We start from the raw sequence: 24,427 nt of genomic DNA, 5'->3' as shown, positions 1-24,427 counted from the left end.
GTTGGATTTTTAGCCCTTATCCATGGTTCAAAAAATACCTCATGATGTCTAGATCGAGCCATGGTCAATCGTATGGCCTATGGAACGATGAAAGACAGCAAGCGAACCAATGCATCACAGTACAGATTTTTGGTGTTCTCGGTTTCAAGTTTCGGTTGTCTTCGGTGTTGGCTTGGATATTTTAGGCCTAGGGCCCTTAGCCTTGGTTCAAACCATACCTTAGGATATTGGTAAGAGGCTCTGGTTGGTGGTTCAAGCCCCGATGGCTGATAGCCTCAAAAACGAAGCAAGTAAGCACAGCAGCTGCTGCTGCTTTTTTTGACAGCAGCTTGAGCTTTGGTTCAGGAGGCTCGTTCGAGTTCTTGGTTGACTTTTAGCCTATGGACTTGGACTGGACAGTACCTCAATGAGTCAGGAAGGTCATGTTTTTGACTATTCATGATTTGGTTAAGTTTAGAGGTCGTACGAGAATTTACGTTGCAATGTGCCAAAGTGACTCTCGAAAGAGCGTTTCAAGATTTTGGCCTCCATTCACCAAATTTCGAGAATTACAATTCTTAGGAGCATTACTTCATCATGTTAGGCGTATTTTGACCATGACGAAACGCTGGTTCAATGTTGGTTCGGGTTGGTACGGAGTCATGGTTAGAAATTAAGTCGTTGATCTAGTTGGCCCCGGTTTTTGGGTTCGATTACGAAGTGTTGGGCAAGTTAAGTTCATTTGCATGTTCTCACCTTAGAATTAGGTCGCAGCGAGCCTGGGAACGATCCAACCCATTCGGTAAAACAGGGTTTTAATTATATTACGTGCATTATATACAAATGTTATTTTTGAGATATATGCGATATGTCTTGTGGCCACCTTACGCTTATGGGATTGCTTCATCCGGTGACTTACGATCGGTTTATGTTTATGTATTGGTACGAACATCAAGTCCAAGTGCTGTGGTGATCTCTACCGCCCAGTATAGTGTGGTCTAGTCTGATCAGGCGCTCATGTTATGTTATGTTATGGGCCACTTGCGTAGAACATTATCTCTACAGAAAATTACGATATAATATGTTACGACAGAGCTCTATTGAGCAAAGCTTTTACGTACGATTTTCAGTCATGCACGTTTTATAATTATCCATGATACGATTTTCACGTTACGCTTTACGATACGATATTTTTATGTTACGCCAAATTTTATGATTTATTTACTTGTTATTCACGATATATGCATGCTGAGTCTTTAGACTCACTAGACTTGATTGTTGTAGGTACTGATGAGGTCGGGATTGAGGGCGGGGACCAGTGAGCTAGCTTGGGTCAGCAGTAGTAGGAACCCGAGGACCTCTTGTGAGACGTCCTGCTCTTTTTATTGCTTTAAAAGTACTAGAAATTTTTTTTTTTCCTCACTTAGCATCGGCCGAACCATAAAATATTTTTGACATCATTTTAAAAATAAACATCCAACTGCTATTTAAAAATCCAAAGAAAAATATTTTAAAGCATAAAATCGTCAAACATTTTACTAAACCTAAAAAGCAATAATTTGAAAAGTAAAGCCCATACTAAACCTCTCAAAAATCTCTCAAAAGCATAAATAAGTAATCTTAAAAATCTTTAATCATAAAGCATGAGTCAAAAGTCATAATGTGGAAAAAGTAGAAGCGCTGGTCCTCGGGTTGTGTGCGCCTTCAGTCCAGTCAAATCACTCATCAAGTCCTCCCTCAATACCACCTGCATCCATCACACCTAGTGAGTCTAAAGACTCAACACACCATAATCTTGATAACGAGTAATACGTAATACAGTCAACATATAACAGTGAAAAATATGTGTACTTAAAATATCGTTTTCATGAAGATGCATAAACATAAACATTTTCATAAATATTTTCATGATGCATAAACTTTAAACATAAACATTTTCATAAAATACTTTTTCATGACATGCAACCATAAACCTTAACCTTTTCCCTTTTTCCTCAACATGACATGACATAAAACATTTTTCATGATCATAAACATTTTTCCTTTTCCTTTACCTTTTCCTTTTCCTTTTCCTTTTGTTGAATTCAGATCGTTAATTGTGACTTTCCTGATCATGCTCATGAGGGTCGATGGATCCATCTACATAAAACCACAGTACTGGGCGGCGGGGGACACCAGCAACACTCTCACCGGTCAACTGGGCCCTGGCCTATCATGATTCGAATAGAAATACGCTCGTCGGGGCTCCCTCTGGGGCCTTTTCCCATAAATGGGCTCCCTCTGGGGCCTTTTCCCCTCACGATATTCCCATTCTTCCGTTACCACATATTCGCAATGATGGAAACACGATCGTCGGGCTCCCACTGGGACCATAACCCTCACGACGTCGCCAACATTAACGAATTAGTCACAATTATTTCACATCCTTCAACATTTTTCATTCACATCACTTTAGAAAAATCATGAATATCATTACGTTTTTCATTTTTGAAACCAAGCATGCAACATGTATTTTAAATGTCTTCCCTCAATCATAAAAATCAAATAGACATTTAAAATTCATCATTCAATCATGAACATTTTCATAAACATTTAAAAATAATCATATTTTCATAAAATAGCATTTAGGGCACTGCCATGACCTTAACTAATTTCTAGGTGTAAAAAGACCGTTTTACCCCTGGACTCGACATTTTACGTTTTCGACTTTTTCCTTGATTTCACGACTCTAACATGTCCCAAATAATTATTTAAGCTTATGTGAATTTTTTTCATAATTTTATTTGGCTTAAATGTTAGACTTTTTCAATTATCTTTTCTTAATTGTTTTAACAGTGTTTTAATCCCGAAAAATACCAAACTTTAATATAAAATTCTTAAATTCTAAATTTAGTCTTTTTATATTATTTTAGCCCTTATGGACCCCGACTCGACCCCCGTGAGCCGTTTTCCAATTTTTTTCTTTACTTAAAACCCTATTTTGACACCTAAACTTCGACCCCGAGCCAACTTCTGATTTTCACGAGTTACCCCCGAACCATGTCGAGCCAAAACTTGCCCAACACAATAATTTAGCCTACTGGACTCTAACTTTAACAAGAAACCCTCCCCAAAACCAAAAACGAAGGTCCCCTCTACTGCCCATAAGCTGGCCGAGAGTTATATCCTGCATGGACTCTATGTTTGATGCAATAAGGACCCTAGCCGACACTCTAGCCACGAACCAGCGTACCTAGCACTTACCCAGGATCCTAAGGACTCGCCCTAACCCTGCCCAGCAAGCTTGGAACGAGCCCTTCCCTTCCCTGCAGCCGCGCACCTCCTGCACGCGAACTGCCATGCTTCTCGGGTAGAGTCCTTCCTACGATGGACTCTTCGCCGCCTCTCCTCTCGAGTCCTAGCATGGCTAGGACTCTTCCTTGGTCTCCCCCACGCCCCTGGCTAGCCCCTGGACAAGAGTCGCACCAAGCCCGGCCGTGAGGACCCCTAATCGAACCCATGTTCTTCCCATGACAGCAACTTACGTTTTATTTGGTGCTCTTCAAATTCCAGCGTGTATGGTGCGCTTACAGGACCCTAACTCACGTGTAAACCCTTGTAAATCATGGCCTAGATCATGGCAGTCCTTAAACAACATACAATCATGTTTTAAGAATCAAAAACCTTGCTTAACATATCATGCTATGATCCAAAACGAAAATTTAGAAAAGTGGCACTTGTTTTTCTTTCATGTTATTCATGCATCCAATAATTTAAGCATTAATATGATATGATGGATGAGTAAAGGGAGATTAGGGTGTGCCTTTGCGTTTTATACGCACGAAAAACCGTTGACGACGAAGAACGGGACGCGACGATGGCTTGCTCTTGGCTTGATGCCTTCGAAAACCTCTTCTAGCTTGGTGTGGTGAGTGCCGTGTGTGTATGGGAGTGTTTTCAGATTTTAAAAAGTGTGTGGCCGATCCCTTGATGCAAAAAGTGTAGGGTTTTGGGGAGACTAAATCATGTATTATATACTAATTATTTGCTAACATGGCTTTAGGCCCATTAAGCCAACAATTAAGCCCATTAGCCTTTAATTAGAATTAAATAAAATATTAACAAGGTTTTTGTTTAAATAAATTTGTGAATTTATTAGCCGGGTTGCCAAAAAGCTCGTATTTTAGTTGAAAAACCAACACCGATAAAATTTACGCCCCGGCGTATAAAATCACCTCAAAACCCTTAATTTCATAAAAATACTAAAAAGCATCGACCATCTTTTAAATAATTAAAAATAATTAATTAATATAAATATTTTACGTTTTCTTCAGCCCTCGGTCCCCGTTCCTCGATCGTCACTTGAATATTCCTAAAAATACATTTTTTTATGCATGATGACAAATAAATCTCATTTAGCATATAAACAAGTACGTCACATAATTAATTAGCAGCTAAAATCAATTAATTACTCAATTTTTCATAATTTCCTAGATTCGCATGCAGTTGGATTACGTCGTCTTAATTTTGGACCTTACAATTCCTCCCCCCTTAAATAAAATTTCGTCCTCGAAATTAGAACTTACCGAATAGATCCGGATAGCGACTTTCAAGTCCCTCTCAGTTTCCCAAGTAGCTTCCTCTTCCGAGTGATTCAGCCACTTGACCTTGACCATTGGAATTACTTTGTTACGCAATCGTCTTTCTTGTCTAGCCAGAATCTGGACAGGTCTTTCTTCATACGACAAATTTGGAGTTAGTTGAAGAGGTTCATAATTAAGCACATGCGACGGATTAGACATGTACTTCCGCAGCATCGAAATATGGAACACATTGTGAACTCCAGAAAGTGCGGGTGGCAATGCCACTCTATAAGCTAGTGTCTCAATCCTCTCCAAAATCTCGAATGGGCCAATAAATCTAGAACCAAGCTTGCCCTTCTTGCCAAAACGCATAACACCCTTCATGGGTGCTATCTTCACAAACACGTGGTCGCCTACTGCAAACTCCAAGTCCCTTCGTCTTTTGTCCGCATAACTCTTTTGTCGGCTTTGTGCAGTCTTCATTCTATCACGAATCTTGACTACAAGCTCAGCTGTTTCTTCAATCACATCTGGACCAATGTCTCTTCTTTCCCCAACCTCGTCCCAATGAATAGGAGATCTACATTTTCTTCCATAGAGTGCCTCAAAAGGAGCCATTCCTATTGATGATTGATAGCTGTTATTGTAAGTGAACTCCACTAGAAGTAATTTTTGTTCCCAACTGCCTTGGAAATCAATGACGCATGCTCGCAGTAGATCTTCCAAAATCTGAATAACCCTTTCTGACTGACCATCGGTTTGAGGGTGGAACGCTGTACTGAACAATAACTTGGTCCCCATCGCTGCATGCAGACTTTTCCAAAAAGACGACGTGAACCTCGGATCCCGGTCAGAAACGATGGATACAGGAATCCCATGCAGCCGAACTATCTCCCGAATATACAAGTCGGCATACTGAATCATGGTGAATGTCGTCTTAATAGGTAGAAAATGCGCTGATTTCGTAAGACGATCCACTATCACCCAAATGGCATTAAATCCTTTAACTGTCTTTGGCAATCCCACAACAAAGTCCATGGTGATATTTTCCCATTTCCACTCGGGAATAGGGAGTGGCTTCAATTTTCCCGCTGGTCTCTGATGCTCTGCTTTGACTTGCTGACAAGTCAAACACTCGGATACATATCTCAAGATGTCTCTCTTCATGCCTGGCCACCAATATAACAACTGCAAATCTCTATACATCTTTGTACTGCCCGGATGAATGGAATATGGTGTGTCGTGGGCTTCCTTCATAATAAGATCTCTCAAAGAATCGTCACTAGGAACCCATAGACGGTCTCGATAACGGACTAAGCCATCCACTACTGAATATAAATTCCGGCCCTTGGCTTCATCTCTTGCTCTCCACTTTTGCAACTGCTCATCAGTAGGCTGTCCATCCCGAATTCTGTCTCTCAAAGTCGACTGCACTGATAATGTGGCAAGATTAGGGGCCTCGCCCCTAGCATACACGGCAAGCTCAAACCGCTGTATCTCGGACTGCAACGGTCTTTGGAGTGATAATTGAGTGATAACCGCTGCTTTTCTACTCAATGCGTCTGCCACTACATTAGCTTTCCCCGGATGGTAGCTAATGTCACAATCATAGTCCTTTACCAATTCAAGCCATCTGCGCTGTCTCATATTCAACTCCTTTTGGGTGAAGAAGTATTTCAAGCTTTTATGATCAGTGAATATTTTGCACTTCTCCCCATAAAGGTAGTGTCTCCAAATCTTTAATGCAAAGACTACTGCTGCAAGCTCAAGATCATGAGTAGGGTAGTTCTTTTCATGAATTTTCAACTGTCTTGATGCATAGGCGATAACTCGGTCGTTTTGCATCAGAACTGCACCTAAACCTAGCTTAGAAGCGTCGGTATAAAGAACATACTCCCCTTGCCCTGATGGCATGGATAACACTGGTGCTGATATCAAGGCTTGCTTCAACTTGTCAAAACTGTCTTGACACTCGGATCCCCAAATAAACTTAGCATTTTTCTTCGTCAAAGATGTCAAAGGCACTGCAATAGATGAGAACCCCTTGATGAATTTGCGATAATAGCCAGCTAGTCCCAAGAAACTGCGAATCTCGGTGACACTCTTCGGTACTGGCCACTCTTTTACTGCCTCAACTTTACTCGGATCAACTTCCACGCCATCCCTAGAAATGATGTGGCCTAAGAACGCCACTCTATCAAGCCAAAACTCGCACTTGCTGAATTTTGCATAAAGCTTTCTGTCTTGTAAAACTTGCAGTGCTGTCCTCAAATGGCGACTATGCTCCTCTCTGCTCTTGGAATAGATCAATATGTCATCAATGAAGACAATAATAAACTGATCCAGATACGGCTGAAATACACGATTCATGAGATCCATGAAGATCGCTGGCGCATTGGTCAACCCGAATGGCATGACCATAAACTCATAGTGCCCATATCTTGTGCGAAATGCTGTCTTGTGCACGTTAGACTCCTTGACTTTCAACTGATGGTATCCAGATCGCAGATCAATTTTAGAAAATATCGAAGCTCCTTGCAACTGGTCAAATAAATCCTCAATTCTTGGCAGTGGATACTTATTTTTTATAGTGACCCTATTGAGCTCTCGATAATCGATGCAAAGACGCATACTACCATCTTTCTTTTTCACAAACAAAACCGGTGCGCCCCATGGAGAGTAACTAGGGCGAATAAAACCTTTGTCTAGCAATTCTTGAATTTGATCTTTCAATTCTTTCATTTCAGCGGGTGCTAGACGATAAGGTGCTTTAGATATAGGAACAGTGCCCGGCATAAGGTCAATAGAGAACTCCACCTCACGATCGGGCGGAATGCCAGAAACGTCTTCGGGAAAGACGCTAGGAAAATCCCTCACAATATCAACATCTTCTAGCTTCTGGCTGATGGATTCATGTGTAGTAGTGACACATGCTAAATACGCCTGACATCCATGCTTAATAAGCTTCCTCGCACATAGACAAGAGATAATGTGCGGCATTTGCTGGTTTCTTGCCGCCTCGAAAACAAAAGATTTACCACTGGGTGGCCTGATAGATACTGATCGCTGACGGAAATCAATCGAAGCTCCATTCGCAGATAGCCAATCCATCCCAAGTATAATATCGTATTCGGGCATAGGAAGCACAATAAGATCTGCCCGAACAACATCTTTGAATAAACGAAGCTCCAGATTCTTAACAATCTTAGACGTGAGCATCTGATCACCGGATGGAATCGAAACTTTGAAACCCAAACCCATATCTTGAGGAGTAACATTCAGTCTTTTGATGAAGGTTTCTGATATGAAAGAGTGTGTAGCTCCTGAATCTAGCAAAGCATAGGTAGCTACGCCTAGAATGATGATCCTCCCTGCGGTGAAAATGTCTTTTAATTCTTTTCGTGTTGACACTTAAGGATTTACTATCATTAATTCCCAAAGTTGAATGAAGATTTCGTGTTGAACTTAAACATTTCTTAGAGAAGTTTTGCTTTAGTCCCTCAATCTTTTAAGTCTGCATTATTGACCCATAATTTTCGAATTATTGCACTTAAGTCCCTTAAATTTTCGAAAATTGCATATTGGCCCCCCAATAATTTCGAAACTCCCTTTTATGGTTTTCTTTAATTTTGGCCCTTAGACTTTTTATTCTGAATCATAACATCCTTCACATAAAATAAGGCACAAAAATTCGAATCATTTTTCTATGGTTTCTAAAATCATCGCTTAAGGCCAACTAAGTAGAACATGCAACCTAATTTATTCTAGGTTGAAACTTAATCACAATTCAATTCTAATAACCAATTTAACATTTCATGCAGAAATAAGGAATATAAAAATGTTAAATGACTAGGTTACCCGTGATGAGTGTAGTGTCTGCCTCTTCCTCGGCTTCCTCGGCATTCATCACATAAGCTCGGGCCGTAGTAGCTGCTTTCCTCTTTGGGCAATCAATAGCTTTGTGACCGGCCTCCTTGCAGTAGAAACATTTATATGATCCCAACTCGCATTTGCCAAGATGTAGACGGTTGCACTCCTTGCATGGTTGCCTCTCAGCAGGCTTTGGTGCTCCCGGATTCTGTGGCTTTGGTGGCGCTGGCTTCTTGACTTGACCTTGGGGCTTTTGAGGCCCTTGAGGTCTAGGAGGACCCGTATTTGGCTTCTTGTTGGGTTGATTGTTATTCTGATAGTGCTGCCTCTTGCGCTGAATCTCAAAGTCAATGTCCTTTAAGGACTGCTCAGCCTGATATGCATAAGTAACTGCCATAGCATAATTCTCCGGACGCATCATCATGACTTTATCCCGAATGGTAGGTCTTAGGCCATCCTTGAAATGCCTAAGTTTTTCTTCCGCGTCTCCAGCAATAAGGGGTACAAAGTGGCAACCCCTATCAAACTTCTTCACAAAATCGGCAACAGGTACGTCTCCCTGGCGGAGAGTCATAAATTCCCTCTTTATCCGGCTTCTGACGTCAGCAGTAAAGTATTTCTCATAGAATTTCGTCTTGAACTGTGCCCAAGTGAGTGTAGCAAGGTCAACACCATGCTCGGCTCCTTCCCACCATAAAGAAGCATCATCCCTAAGCAGATAAGTAGTGCACCTCACACGGTCGGTGTCTCCCATGTTCAGATAGCGAAAATGTACCTCGAGTGATCGGATCCAACTCTCTGCAGCAAATGGATCGGTGGTGCCAGAAAATTCCTTCGGCCCTAGCCTCCGGAACTGCTCATAAATATCATGCTGTGGCCTAGGTGGCTGCTGTGGCTGCTGCTGCTGCATCTGCTGTAACTGCAGCTGTAGCTGTTGCTGCTGTATCTGCTGCTGCTGTAACTGTTGCTCGAAGAGACGAGCCATACCCTCTAATGCACGAGTAGCAGGATCCCCTGGAGGAGGTGGTGGTGGTGGTGCATTTCTTTGACTATTCCCTCTGCGATTAACACTGTTCTCTGCCTGATTCTCGATAACGGGTACGCGTCTAGGAGGCATTTTATCTGAATGTTTTCCAAATTCTAACGTAACCAACATGCATTTAAATCTAAGTTCTCTAATCATGTAACACATCCTGACTTAATTAGCATTTTAAGCATGCAAGGCAATACTACTCAAAAAGCTATTAAACATGTATCATAAACATAATATCCATAACGTCATGCAGGTTAAATCATATAAAATCACATAAAGCAAGTAAATCTTACAACTTGAGGCTTGACGACTGATATTCCAGGCGCTGATGGTGGCACAACCCTTTGCAGGACCTTTCCTCTGATACCAACTGAGACGTCCTGCTCTTTTTATTGCTTTAAAAGTACTAGAAATTTTTTTTTTCCTCACTTAGCATCGGCCGAACCATAAAATATTTTTGACATCATTTTAAAAATAAACATCCAACTGCTATTTAAAAATCCAAAGAAAAATATTTTAAAGCATAAAATCGTCAAACATTTTACTAAACCTAAAAAGCAATAATTTGAAAAGTAAAGCCCATACTAAACCTCTCAAAAATCTCTCAAAAGCATAAATAAGTAATCTTAAAAATCTTTAGTCATAAAGCATGAGTCAAAAGTCAAAATGCAGAAAAAGTAGAAGCGCTGGTCCTCGGGTTGTGTGCGCCTTCAGTCCAGTCAAATCACTCATCAAGTCCTCCCTCAATACCACCTGCATCCATCACACCTAGTGAGTCTAAAGACTCAACACACCATAATCTTGATAACGAGTAATACGTAATACAGTCAACATATAACGGTGAAAAATATGTGTACTTAAAATATCGTTTTCATGAAGATGCATAAACATAAACATTTTCATAAATATTTTCATGATGCATAAACTTTAAACATAAACATTTTCATAAAATACTTTTTCATGACATGCAACCATAAACCTTAACCTTTTCCCTTTTTCCTCAACATGACATGACATAAAACATTTTTCATGATCATAAACATTTTTCCTTTTCCTTTTCCTTTTCCTTTTCCTTTTCCTTTTGTTGAATTCAGATCGTTAATTGTGACTTTCCTGATCATGCTCATGAGGGTCGATGGATCCATCTACATAAAACCACAGTACTGGGCGGCGGGGGACACCAGCAACACTCTCACCGGTCAACTGGGCCCTGGCCTATCATGATTCGAATAGAAATACGCTCGTCGGGGCTCCCTCTGGGACCTTTTCCCATAAATGGGCTCCCTCTGGGGCCTTTTCCCCTCACGATATTCCCATTCTTCCGTTACCACATATCCGTTACCACATATTCGCAATGATGGAAACACGATCGTCGGGCTCCCACTGGGACCATAACCCTCACGACGTCGCCAACATTAACGAATTAGTCACAATTATTTCACATCCTTCAACATTTTTCATTCACATCACTTTAGAAAAATCATGAATATCATTACGATTTTCATTTTTGAAACCAAGCATGCAACATGTATTTTAAATGTCTTCCCTCAATCATAAAAATCAAATAGACATTTAAAAATCATCATTCAATCATGAACAATTCATAAACATTTAAAAATAATCATATTTTCATAAAATAGCATTTAGGGCACTGCCATGACCTTAACTAATTTCTAGGTGTAAAAAGACCGTTTTACCCCTGGACTCGACATTTTACGTTTTCGACTTTTTCCTTAATTTCACGACTCTAACATGTCCCAAATAATTATTTAAGCTTATGTGAATTTTTTTCATAATTTTATTTGGCTTAAATGTTAGACTTTTTCAATTATCTTTTCTTAATTGTTTTAACAGTGTTTTAATCCCGAAAAATACCAAACTTTAATATAAAATTCTTAAATTCTAAATTTAGTCTTTTTATATTATTTTAGCCCTTATGGACCCCGACTCGACCCCCGTGAGCCGTTTTCCAATTTTTTTCTTTACTTAAAACCCTATTTTGACACCTAAACTTCGACCCCGAGCCAACTTCTGATTTTCACGAGTTACCCCCGAACCATGTCGAGCCAAAACTTGCCCAACACAATAATTTAGCCTACTGGACTCTAACTTTAACAAGAAACCCTCCCCAAAACCAAAAACGAAGGTCCCCTCTACTGCCCATAAGCTGGCCGAGAGTTATATCCTGCATGGACTCTATGTTTGATGCAATAAGGACCCTAGCCGACACTCTAGCCACGAACCAGCGTACCTAGCACTTACCCAGGATCCTAAGGACTCGCCCTAACCCTGCCCAGCAAGCTTGGAACGAGCCCTTCCCTTCCCTGCAGCCGCGCACCTCCTGCACGCGAACTGCCATGCTTCTCGGGTAGAGTCCTTCCTACGATGGACTCTTCGCCGCCTCTCCTCTCGAGTCCTAGCATGGCTAGGACTCTTCCTTGGTCTCCCCCACGCCCCTGGCTAGCCCCTGGACAAGAGTCGCACCAAGCCCGGCCGTGAGGACCCCTAATCGAACCCATGTTCTTCCCATGACAGCAACTTACGTTTTATTTGGTGCTCTTCAAATTCCAGCGTGTATGGTGCGCTTACAGGACCCTAACTCACGTGTAAACCCTTGTAAATCATGGCCTAGATCATGGCAGTCCGTAAAAATCATACAATCATGTTTTAAGAATCAAAAACCTTGCTTAACATATCATGCTATGATCCAAAACGAAAATTTAGAAAAGTGGCACTTGTTTTTCTTTCATGTTATTCATGCATCCAATAATTTAAGCATTAATATGATATGATGGATGAGTAAAGGGAGATTAGGGTGTGCCTTTGCGTTTTATACGCACGAAAAACCGTTGACGACGAAGAACGGGACGCGACGATGGCTTGCTCTTGGCTTGATGCCTTCGAAAACCTCTTCTAGCTTGGTGTGGTGAGTGCCGTGTGTGTATGGGAGTGTTTTCAGATTTTAAAAAGTGTGTGGCCGATCCCTTGATGCAAAAAGTGTAGGGTTTTGGGGAGACTAAATCATGTATTATATACTAATTATTTGCTAACATGGCTTTAGGCCCATTAAGCCAACAATTAAGCCCATTAGCCTTTAATTAGAATTAAATAAAATATTAACAAGGTTTTTGTTTAAATAAATTTGTGAATTTATTAGCCGGGTTGCCAAAAAGCTCGTATTTTAGTTGAAAAACCAACACCGATAAAATTTACGCCCCGGCGTATAAAATCACCTCAAAACCCTTAATTTCATAAAAATACTAAAAAGCATCGACCATCTTTTAAATAATTAAAAATAATTAATTAATATAAATATTTTACGTTTTCTTCAGCCCTCGGTCCCCGTTCCTCGATCGTCACTTGAATATTCCTAAAAATACATTTTTTTATGCATGATGACAAATAAATCTCATTTAGCATATAAACAAGTACGTCACATAATTAATTAGCAGCTAAAATCAATTAATTACTCAATTTTTCATAATTTCCTAGATTCGCATGCAGTTGGATTACGTCGTCTTAATTTTGGACCTTACATCTTGCTTCAGTTTATTTATCATTTTATGCTCAAACTCATTTTTATCAAGTTGAAATATTTTAAGTTGTTTTGGAACGATATTTACTTCCGCTGTTACATTAGACATTAAATCTTTTTATCAGTTTATTTTATGAATGAGGCATGTTATTTATTTAAAAAGAAAAATTTTAAATAATTCTGTAAATTTTCAAATACGAAATGCGGGCCTTTACATCCCCACACTCCTAGCCACCAGTGGCACACTCTTCAACCCCTTCTCGCCATCCTAAGCTAGCACCAAGCCCTCCCTCAGACATGAAGCCTGTCCTGCGCACGCATGAATGCACAAGAGCACCTAGGGATCGCATCTACCATTCCTTGGAGCCAACCTGCCCCAGCTTCCTCAGGACCGATCTAGGACTCTAGTAGACAACAATGGACTACCCCTAGCTAGTCCTCCATCCGAACCGTGCGCCTTCCCTCCAACTAAACCGGCTGCACGCAAGCATGGGGGGGGTGGGAGTCCTCGTGCCGTTGGATTCTTCTACCCCTGCTGCCGCCGAGCCCTGCCACCATCCAGACCACCTTGAACCCTTCCTAGCATCCCGGCCGCAGCCACATAGAGCCTGGTCCATGCTTTGGCGCTGTCCCTCCATGGCCGATCACTATGCGACAAGAAAACCCTAGCAACCCTAGGTCAATCCTCCCTTTTCCATGCACGGTTCAAGCCCTCGTTCCTTACTTAACATCTTTGTTCTCTTTCCTTAATCATACTCTAAAGGCACGTGTCCTTAGGAATCATAACGTATTTCAAACAAGTGTAAAGTCGCCAAAACTTTGAAAATTTTCGTCAAAACGTTAAGAAATTTGAACTCAAATATTTTTCATGCAAAATACCTAAAACATGAATAAATTTTTTTCAATGTTGCGTCAAAGAAGTTTAGAAATGTGTCTTTTCATTCTAGAATGCTCGAACACACGATCGTTGACGTGGCGTGCGAAGAAGATCGAACGGACAACGAAGACTCCTTGTTTTCTTCCCTAGGAATTTTTTAAAATTGTATGTGTTGTGTGTGTGTGTTTTCGGCTGCCTACTTCTCAGAAAGGCCTAGATATCATTTTTATAAATTTTAATTTGCATGTTAATGGGCTTAGGTTTTCTTAATCTTACATTCCAAATGCTCCTAAACTCAAAGGTGAGCATTAACCTAAGCCCATTAATATGCAAATAAACAACCTAGATTACTCTGGTATCTTCCGAACATCCCAACAAAAAATACAATGTTAGGTGTAGTGGAAACTTGAGCATATATCATTCTTCCGACAGCAGAAGCATAAGGAATGTTTTTCACTTGTTCCCGCTCTAGATCATTCTTTGGGCATTGGCTTAAATTGAACTTATCTCCTTTCACAAAGGGAGCTATACTTGGTGAACAATCTTTCATCCGATATCTCTTTAAAACCTTTTTGATATAGGTTTCTTGAGACAGACCTAGAATACCTCGAATCCGGTCACTATGTAACTGAATGCCAATGATATAAGATGCATAACCCATATCCTTTGTATCAAAGTTTTTAGAGAAAAATTGTTTCACCTCACATAACAAACCCTTGTTATTGGTTGCAAGTAATATATCATCCACAAGTATAATAAAGAAACAAATCTTACTTCCACTGACCTTCTGGTTTATACATTGATATATGAAGTTCTCTATGAATCTGAATGAAGAGATAACATCATGAGATTTCAAGTACCATTGGCAGGAATCTTGTTTCAATCCATATATAGATTTCTTAATCTTACATTCTAAATGCTCACTATTACTAAAGAATTCTTCAGGTTGTTTCATATAAAACTCTTCCTCTAATTCTCCATTGAGAAAAGCCGTTTTCACATTCATTTTTTGTAAATCTAAGTCAAAATGTGCAACTAATGCTAGAATGATATGGAGAGAATCTTTCTTAGATACAGGAGAAAAAGTCTCCTTATAATCGATTCTTTCCTGCTGAGTGAATCCTTTAGCTACGAGTCTTGCTTTATATCTTTCAATGTTGCCTAATGATTTTTTTTTTGTTTTGAAGACCCATTTTTATCCAATGGATTTTACACCATCAGGAAACTGAACAAGATCCCAGACTCCATTAAATGCCATAGAATTCTCACTTCTTTCAACCGGATCAGGTTTTTCGGGTTCCACCAGACCCGAACCCTATCGGGTGCAATTTTCGGGTAAAATCGGGTAAATAGTCGGGTTCAGGTACTACTAGAACCCAACTGTATTTTTGTCGGATCGGGTTCGGATAGAGAGTCTCTACTCGAACAACCCGATCGGGTACCCGATTGTTTTTTTAAAAAAAATAAAAAATATATGGGCTTATAATTAGAGCTGTCCAATTTAACAAATAGACATGAAACCCCTCTTCAGCACAAGAGATTGCATTATTTGCATAATGGCATGTCTTCAGGTTTTGGTGCTCTAGGTCGTGGTGGCTTAAAGAGCATAACAAACATCTGAAAATTTGTACAAGAGCAAACTGCAACTTGTAGTGAGAGTACCGCATATCATAGTGCCACAGTATATAATTGTCAGGAGAATGATGACATGTCTACTCAGGACAAATCAACAGATATATGACATTTAAACGTATTCAATATTACCGTTGGGAGCAAAGCCTATAAATAGCCGAGAAGATCAGCTGAGAAGAGAGTAATAGAGCAATAGTGAAGAGAAACAGTTATCGAGTTAGCAAGAACAAGAACAAGAAAATCTTTCTCATTTACAAAAAGCTCACGCTTTATCAGATATATTCAAAGCTTTCAGGCTATATTTCGAGCATTAGCACAAGCACTTATTATTACTATATTCGATCTTTTTACATCAGTTGTGCTTAGAAAAATATATCAGTTGCGTACTGATAAAATTGTAAAGATACTCAGACTTTTAGTTTGGCAGTGTTTAAGACCAAACTTAATGGGTTATTACAGCTTCTGTAAATAATCAAAGTCTTTTAGTGAAAATCATATCCTTGAGATAGAAGAGGTGACGTAGGAAATTTGAAGTCTCTGAACATCCATAAATATTTGTGTTCTTTATTTCTGAAGTATTCAATCTGTCATTCAGTTTAATTCCGCACTTCAAGTTAACTGATTGACATTGACAACAAGATTATTGAATTTAGTTTATCACTAAACTGATTCACCGATCGAAAAGATTCAAAAATCTTAAAGTGTTTATTCAACTCCCTCCTTCTAAACACTTTCACTCACCCAATCGATCCTAACATATTATAAGTAGTAGACGTATCAATATCACTATGGATTTTGTTGTGAGAATGCCAATGACTATTAGATGTTTCAATGTCATTTGGGTGCTAGTTGATCGTCTTACGAAATCAACGCATTTTCTACCTATTAAGACGACATTCACCATGACACAGTACGCATAAGCGTATATTCGAGAGATAGTCCGCCTACATGGGATTCCAGTGTCTTATCGTTTATTATCGAGATCCGAGGTTCACATCATCTTTCTGGAAGATTCTAAATGCAGCGATGGGGACAAAGTTGTTATTCAGTACATCATTCCATCCTCAAACCGATGGTTAGTCTGAACGGGTGATTCAAATTTTGGAGGATCTACTAGGAGCTTGTCTGATTGACTTGACGTAAACCACATGCAAGCAAATGAATTAAATTATATAATTGTTTTATTTAATTGATTTTAAATGCTAACTTGATGTATATTATATGATTAAAGGTATGATTGCATGATTAAATGATTATACAGCATGATTTCCTGAAATTGTAGATTTTAACTGAATATTCGATAATAAGCTGGGGAAAAGAGACCAAGGACGACGAAGATAAAAGTAAATATTTTTCAAGGCACATTAATATGATTAAAAAATATTAAAATATTCAAAAAAGATAGGGTTCAAATTATTTTAGGAGACGAGCTCGATTTTACCCGAGAAGCCGGTTTTGGGAAAACTAGGGACTTTTAAAATAACAAATGCATTATTTTTTAAAACTAAATTTTATAAACTTTAATTTTTCAATTATATAAGGGTCATTGGCACAATTTAACTAATTTGAGTAGGCCCAATTATCCCTACACTTGAATTCCCAAAACCTAAGCCTATTAACATGCAAATTAAAAACTATAAAATAGAAAAGCTAGGTAATTTGAGTCACCATTCAACCGATTTGCACACACTTTACACACACAAAAATTTGCAAAGCTTAAGGGAAGAAAGCTAGGGTTCTTCGTCGCCCATTCGTCCCTTCTCATGCCTGTCGCCGACGATTGTGTATTCGAGCGTTTTAAAAAGCGTCACGTTTTCTAAACCCTTTTACGCAACATTCAAATCATATTATGCATGTTTTAAATATTTTTGCAAGAAAAATAATTATGTTCGATGTTTTATCGATACAATGATTATTTTCAAACGATTTGACGTTTTTACGCTGGTTTCTTTAACGCTATGATTCCTAAGGACATGCTGCCTGTAACGCCCGAGATCTTATCATGTTAATCCGAGATTATTAATTGATGAATTGATGTGATTATGAAAGGTCATGATCCGAGGAAGACATAAGAAGACATGATTATAGGTGTGAGACCATAAGGTCTCGCGCATATGCGCGGAGACGAGGCGTGCATTTGCGCGAGTAGCCACTGCCGAGGCAGAAGACCTCACGCATATGCGCGAGCATGTAAAATCTCCAAGACAGTGGGTCTCGCACATATGCGCGAGGACGGGGCGCGCATATGAGGGAGCAGATGAATTGTTATGCGCCGAGAGAGTAGGTCTCGCGCATACACGCGAGACGTGCTGAATGAACATTAAGCCACATGTCTTGCCATGCATGTTAAGAAGTAAATGAAGTTCATTTCATTCAGAATTTCAGTGAAAGAACCGACACTTCCATGGAGAATTCCTCAAGTTTCAATATTTCTTAAATTGTTGATTTTGCGAGATCCGACCGTCTGATTTTCGATCCGAGTTTAGTTCCGTGCTCTTCTCGTCAAAGGCTTCAAAAGTATGTGAGTTTATTTACTTTTCAGCATGGTTCGAAAATTTATTGTTGGGGAAATTATAATTTCATCTATATTATGTGTTTCTGAAATTGTGATAATTTTATAATCGAAATTGGATTGAAGAACGGACAACCTATATAATTGTTATCATTTTTCAGTTATATTCGAATGCGGTTGTACAGATTTGGTATTGGAATTGTGTTTGTTGATTGATTATGAGTTGTTGATGAAACGTCTGTTTATTCGTTTTCTTAAGAAGTACTAGGAAATTTTTTTTTTTAAAACCTCCCTAGCATCGGCTGAAAAACCAAAAATTTCATAAAATATTTTGGACATCATTTTAAAATAAAACAACCAACTATTTATTTGAGAAATACAGCTCATACTATAATCTCTCAAAAACCACTCATAAATAAAAAGTCGTTAAAATATCTTTAACATAACTTAAAATCATAAATCATAACTAGTGCGGAAAACTAGCGTCGGTCCTCGGGTTATGTGCACCTTCAGTCCAGTCAGATCAACCATCAAGACCTCCAAAAACATTAACATCAAAATCACCTGCATCAATCACACCTAGTGAGTCTAAAGACTCAACACATCATATCCTTGATATCAAGTAATACGTAATACAGTTAACATATAACAGTGAAAAATACTTGTACTTAAAATATCATTTTCATGAAGATGCATAAACCTAAACTTAAACATTTTCGTAAACATTTTCATGATGCATAAAAATATTTTCATAAAAACATAAACATACTCATATTCATATTCGTATTCATATTCATATGCATATCCATATTCGTATCCATATTCGTTTTCGTATTCATGTTCATGTTCGTGTTTGTTGAATTCAGATCATGATTGTGACTCGTATTCTTGATCGTATTGGGCGATGGATCCATCTAAAAAAACCACAGTACTGGGCGGCGGGGGACACCAGCAACACTCTCACCGGTCAACTGGGCCCTGGCCTACGTATTAACATATTCGTATTCGTATCCGTATCCAAGGAAACACGATCGTCGGGCTCCCACTGGGACCATAACCATCACGATATTTCCAACATATTCAGTAGTCACAAATCCTTCACATCCTTCAACATGGCGTATTTCCATCACTTATAAAAATATGCATATAATATAATTTTTATTTTGAAACCAAGCATTCAACATATCTTTTAAATGACCAATTTAACCCTTAATAATCCATGGACATTTAAAAATCATATTTCAACATATAAAAATTCATAAACATGTTACATAATCATATTAACATATAAAATAGCAAATAGGCCACTGCCATGACGTTTACTAATTTTTAGGTGTAAAAAGACCGTTTTACCCTAGACGTAAAATTTCACGTTTTTGAAATTTTCTTAATTTCATTGACTTTAACATGTCCCAAATAATTATTTAAGCCTACAAGAATTTTTTCATATTTTTATTAACTTAAATCGAGGACTTTTAATTTATTCTTTAAATATAACATATTAATGCGTTTTAATCACGAATTAAACCAAACATTAATATAAAATTCCCAAATTAAAAACTTAGACTTCTAATAATTATTTAAACTTAAACTTAATTTTACATAATTTTATAAAACTTAAAACTAGGCTTTTCAATTAACTCGTTAATTAGCGTTTCGTGCGGCGATTAAATCGCGAATAAATCTAAAACTCATTATTTTGATCCCAAATTTTTACCATAACCTTTTTATGATTTATTCTACCCTTCTAAGTTGTGAGCCACCCCCGTGGAACCTTGGATTAAAATTTATCATTATTATTTCGTTTTGACACCTTATCGAACGCACCGATCTATCTCCTAATTTACCCGAGCCACGCCCGAGCCGTCTCAAGCCAAAACCTATCCAACCCATCTAGGGACCCTACTGTGCAAGCCCAAACCGAAAACCCGGCCCATGCTCGCTCAAAACCTGCTGAAACTAGACCCCCTTTATTCTGCATGCGTGCGTGAGTTTGTATTCTTAGTGTATTAGGTTCCCTTGTCAACTAGGACACCTCCAAGCCCTAACAACTCGACCCCTTACGACTCTAACCTTCCCTAGACCACGCCCAGACCAAGCCCAGACCGACCCAAGCCCTGGACGCGAGCAGCAATCTTCCTGAACTCTGCACAACAACCTGCGCTCATGGCTTCTCCCCACGGTTTCATGTTCTTGCTCGGCCCTAGCTAAACCAAACCATACCAGACCCTGCACCAACCCCTCTAGCATCCCTCTAGAACCCTAAGGACCTACCCTAGCCCAGCCCAAGCCCCCTGGCCGAGCCCCTCCTCCCTGCACACGCTGATCCCCCTGCGCTGCCCATAGAAGCTCTCGGGTGGAGTCCTCCTTGATAAGGACTCCTCCCCAACACATGGTCTTGAGTCCTAGCGTGGCTAGGACTCTTCCCCTGACCCAAACCAAGACCCAGGTGTGGCCCAAGCTAGGCCATGCAACACTTAACCCATAAACCAATCCATGACGCCCCAAATCGTGACAAGTGTTTCCAGCTTACTGTTTCTGTTTTTGTGCAGCGATTAGTTGACTTTGTGTGCTATTCTAGACCTTTAAACTTGTTGAAATACATGCTAATTCATATCCTAATTCATGGCAGCCCTTTAAATATCATATAAACATGATTTTGAATCCACAAACAAGAGTTAAACACATGCATGTGAATAGTTGCGAAAATTGTGAATTGTGTGGCTTATTTTCATGCAATTTCATAAAGAATTATGTAATATGGTGTGATGATGAGTAAAAGGAAAATATGGCGTGCCTTTGCGTTTTTAACGCACGATTTTACGTTGACAATTCGAAGACCGGCGGAGAGAAGACGATGGCTTGAAACCCTTTGCAATTTTTGAACTTTTCTTCAAATTATTTTGTGTGTGCGTATCGTGTACAAGGTGGGGTGGGGAGAGTTTGAGTTGATTAAAATTGTGTGGCCGTTTGTAGTTGTGGAAATAATAGGGAGAAATTGCACTTTAAATAGCTAAATAAAACACTAACCAAGCTTAGGCCCATTAGGTAGTTAATTAGGCCCATTAGGAGCTTAATTAAAATATTAAAAATAGTTTTCTTAAAATAAGTTTGTGAATTAAATAGCCGGGTTGCCAAAAAGCTCGTATTTTAGTTGAAAAACCAAAACCGATAAAATTTACGTCCCGGCGTATAAAATCACCTAAAAACCCCATATTTTCAAAAATAATAAAAAGCATCTCCCAAATTTTAAATAATTAAAAACAACTATTTAATAAAAATCATTTTCTATTTTTCAGCCATCGGTCTCCGTTCCTCGATCGCAATTTGAATAACCTTTAAAAATATAATTTAATGCAATCATGTAGAAAAATATATTTTAAACATGGAAATATGCACAACATAATTAATCTATGCAATTAAAACATTTAATTAATATACACAATGAATTTGATAATTTGCGCATGTGGTTCGCGTTGATCTTTAAATTTTCGGGGCGTTACAATCTCGCCCCCTTAAATTTTATTTCCTCCTTGAAATTCGCTTATCCTTAATAACCCAAAGTTTAGACTTAGTTCTAGTATTCCAAAAATCCACGCTTGCGCTGCGCTACTATGATAAAACTTAAATTCTAGAATGTCCTTACGTCTCCTTTATCCCAAATAAATTTTTTTCTAAATCCTTATTTTGCAATTCGCAACTTAAAAAGACCCATAATGACTTAGTGCTATTACTATTACAACCTCGAATTTCAATTTTTCTTACAATTCTCAATATTAAAACATGGATGACCATACTTATCGTATTTTGTTTTCCTTATTTTAAACCCAAAATATTTATCAACTTATCAAATTTCAACCTTAAATTCCCAAACGCATCCGCTAACGCTTAGATTTTCAAGCCTAACATCGATTCATCCCTAAAAACCCTTGATTAAAACTTCTTATAATACTAAAACCAAGATATCCCAAGGTTCTGAATATTCTTAAAAGTCTAAATCATCAAAATTCTTAACGTAAAACCTATTCAATTCGCACTTATTGCTAAACTAGTCCCCAAATTTCTTAATATTCGCAAGATAAATTCTTAATTTCCTCAAAAATCATCCTAATTGCTCCTTAATTTCAAAAATCCTACCGTTAACCCATAATTTCTCGGTATTCTTAATTTTCTTCTACAGTTTCCCATAACATAAATTTTGATAAATTCAACTTATTTACCAAAAAATCAAATCCTTTAACCAATCTTACCTTTCATCAAACTTAAAAATCTCAGTTTATACATTTTCTTACTTCCAAAGATAAGCGCAGTATTCGAATAATTATTCCTTATGTCTAATTCCCAAAAATTAATTCAAGTAGTAACCACAAATCATAAATATTTTCTTAAAGAATCTACGTGTCCCAAAAGAATTCATAATATTCACGATTAACTTATAGCCCAAAAATTAGAATGTCAATTCTAATACCCAAAAATCAACATAGTCCAATTCCACCACAAAGCCAACATGCGTTGAATTCAAATAATTTTTTATTTCATATCGTATCACGTATAAAAATTCCAAAGCATATAAATAATATATCCTCATAAAGCAATTAAACATGTGACATAAACATGTAATTCATATAATTATGCAAGTAACATCATGAAATCATATAAAACATGTAAACTTACAAGTTTGAGGCTTGATGACTGATCTTCCCGACGCTGATGGTGGCACAACCCTTAACAGGACCTTTGCTCTGATACCAACTGAAACGTCTGTTTATTCGTTTTCTTAAGAATTACTAGGAAATTTTTTTTTAAAACCTCCCTAGCATCGGCCGAACAACCAAAAATTTCATAAAATATTTTGGATATCATTTTAAAATAAAACAACCAACTATTTATTTGAGAAATACAGCTCATACTATAATCTCTCAAAAACCACTCATAAATAAAAAGTCGTTAAAATATCTTTAACATAACTTAAAATCATAAATCATAACTAGTGCGGAAAACTAGCGTCGGTCCTCGGGTTATGTGCACCTTCAGTCCAGTCAGATCAACCATCAAGACCTCCAAAAACATAAACATCAAAATCACCTGCATCAATCACACCTAGTGAGTCTAAAGACTCAACACATCATATCCTTGATATCAAGTAATACGTAATACAGTTAACATATAACAGTGAAAATTATTTGTACTTAAAATATAATTTTCATGAAGATGCATAAACCTAAACTTAAACATTTTCGTAAACATTTTCATGATGCATAAAAATATTTTCATAAAAACATAAACATACTCATATTCATATTCGTATTCATATTCATATGCATATCCATATTCGTATCCATATTCGTATTCGTATTCATGTTCATGTTCGTATTTGTTGAATTCAGATCGTGATTGTGACTCGTATTCTTGATCGTATTGGGCGATGGATCCATCTAAAAAAACCACAGTACTGGGCGGCGGGGGACACCAGCAACACTCTCAGCGGTCAACTGAACCCTGGCCTACGTATTAACATATTCGTATTCGTATCCGTATCCAAGGAAACACGATCGTCGGGCTCCCACTGGGACCATAACCCTCACGATATTTCCAACATATTCAATAGTCACAATCCCTTCACATCCTTCAACATGTCGTATTTCCATCACTTATAAAAATATGCATATAATATCATTTTTATTTTGAAACCAAGCATGCAACATATCTTTTAAATGACCAATTTAACCCTTAATAATCCATGGACATTTAAAAATCATATTTCAATATATAAAAATTCATAAACATGTTACATAATCATATTAACATATAAAACAGCAAATAGGCCACTGCCATGACGTTTACTAATTTTTAGGTGTAAAAAGACCGTTTTACCCTAGACGTAAAATTTCACGTTTTTGACATTTTCTTAATTTCATTGACTCTAACATGTCCCAAATAATTATTTAAGCCTACAAGAATTTTTTCATATTTTTATTAACTTAACTCGAGGACTTTTAATTTATTCTTTAAATATAACATATTAATGCGTTTTAATCACGAATTAAACCAAACATTAATATAAAATTCCTAAATTAAAAACTTAGACTTATAAAAATTATTTAAGCTTAAACCTAATTTTCCATAATTTTATAAAACTTAAAACTAGGCTTTTCAATTAAATCGTTAATTAGCGTTTCGTGCGGCGATTAAATCCTGAATAAATCCAAAACTCATTATTTGGATCCCAAATTTTTACCATAACCTTTTTATGATTTATTAAACCCTTCCAAGTCATGAGCCACCCCCGTGGACCCTTGGATTTAAATTTTGCATTATTATTTCGTTTTGACACCTTATCGAACGCACCGAGCTATCTCCTAATTTACCCGAGCCACGCCCGAGCCGCCTCAAGCCAAAACCTAGCCAACCCATCTAGGTACCCTAC

General features: G+C 38.1%; 1 long non-coding RNA gene across 2 annotated transcripts in view; it reads right to left on the bottom strand.

Annotated features, from left to right (window-relative positions):
- Positions 1–23,956, bottom strand: part of LOC142525602 (uncharacterized) — a 76,746-nt gene extending 52,790 nt beyond the window's left edge. The window contains exon 1 of one of the 2 annotated variants that reach the window (XR_012815104.1): positions 23,882–23,956. This is a non-coding gene — a long non-coding RNA (uncharacterized LOC142525602). Of the gene's footprint in view, positions 1–19,360; positions 19,586–23,881 lie in introns of those variants that run through there. The other variant, XR_012815105.1, reaches the window with a different exon arrangement.
- Positions 23,957–24,427: the final 471 nt, after the last annotated feature.

The sequence above is a fragment of the Primulina tabacum genome, chromosome 14, assembly GCF_025594145.1.
Source record: "Primulina tabacum isolate GXHZ01 chromosome 14, ASM2559414v2, whole genome shotgun sequence".
NCBI classification, from domain to species: domain Eukaryota; kingdom Viridiplantae; phylum Streptophyta; class Magnoliopsida; order Lamiales; family Gesneriaceae; genus Primulina; species Primulina tabacum.
The sequence above is the reverse complement of the archived record's forward strand: the minus strand, read 5'-3'. Positions and strand labels throughout refer to the sequence as shown.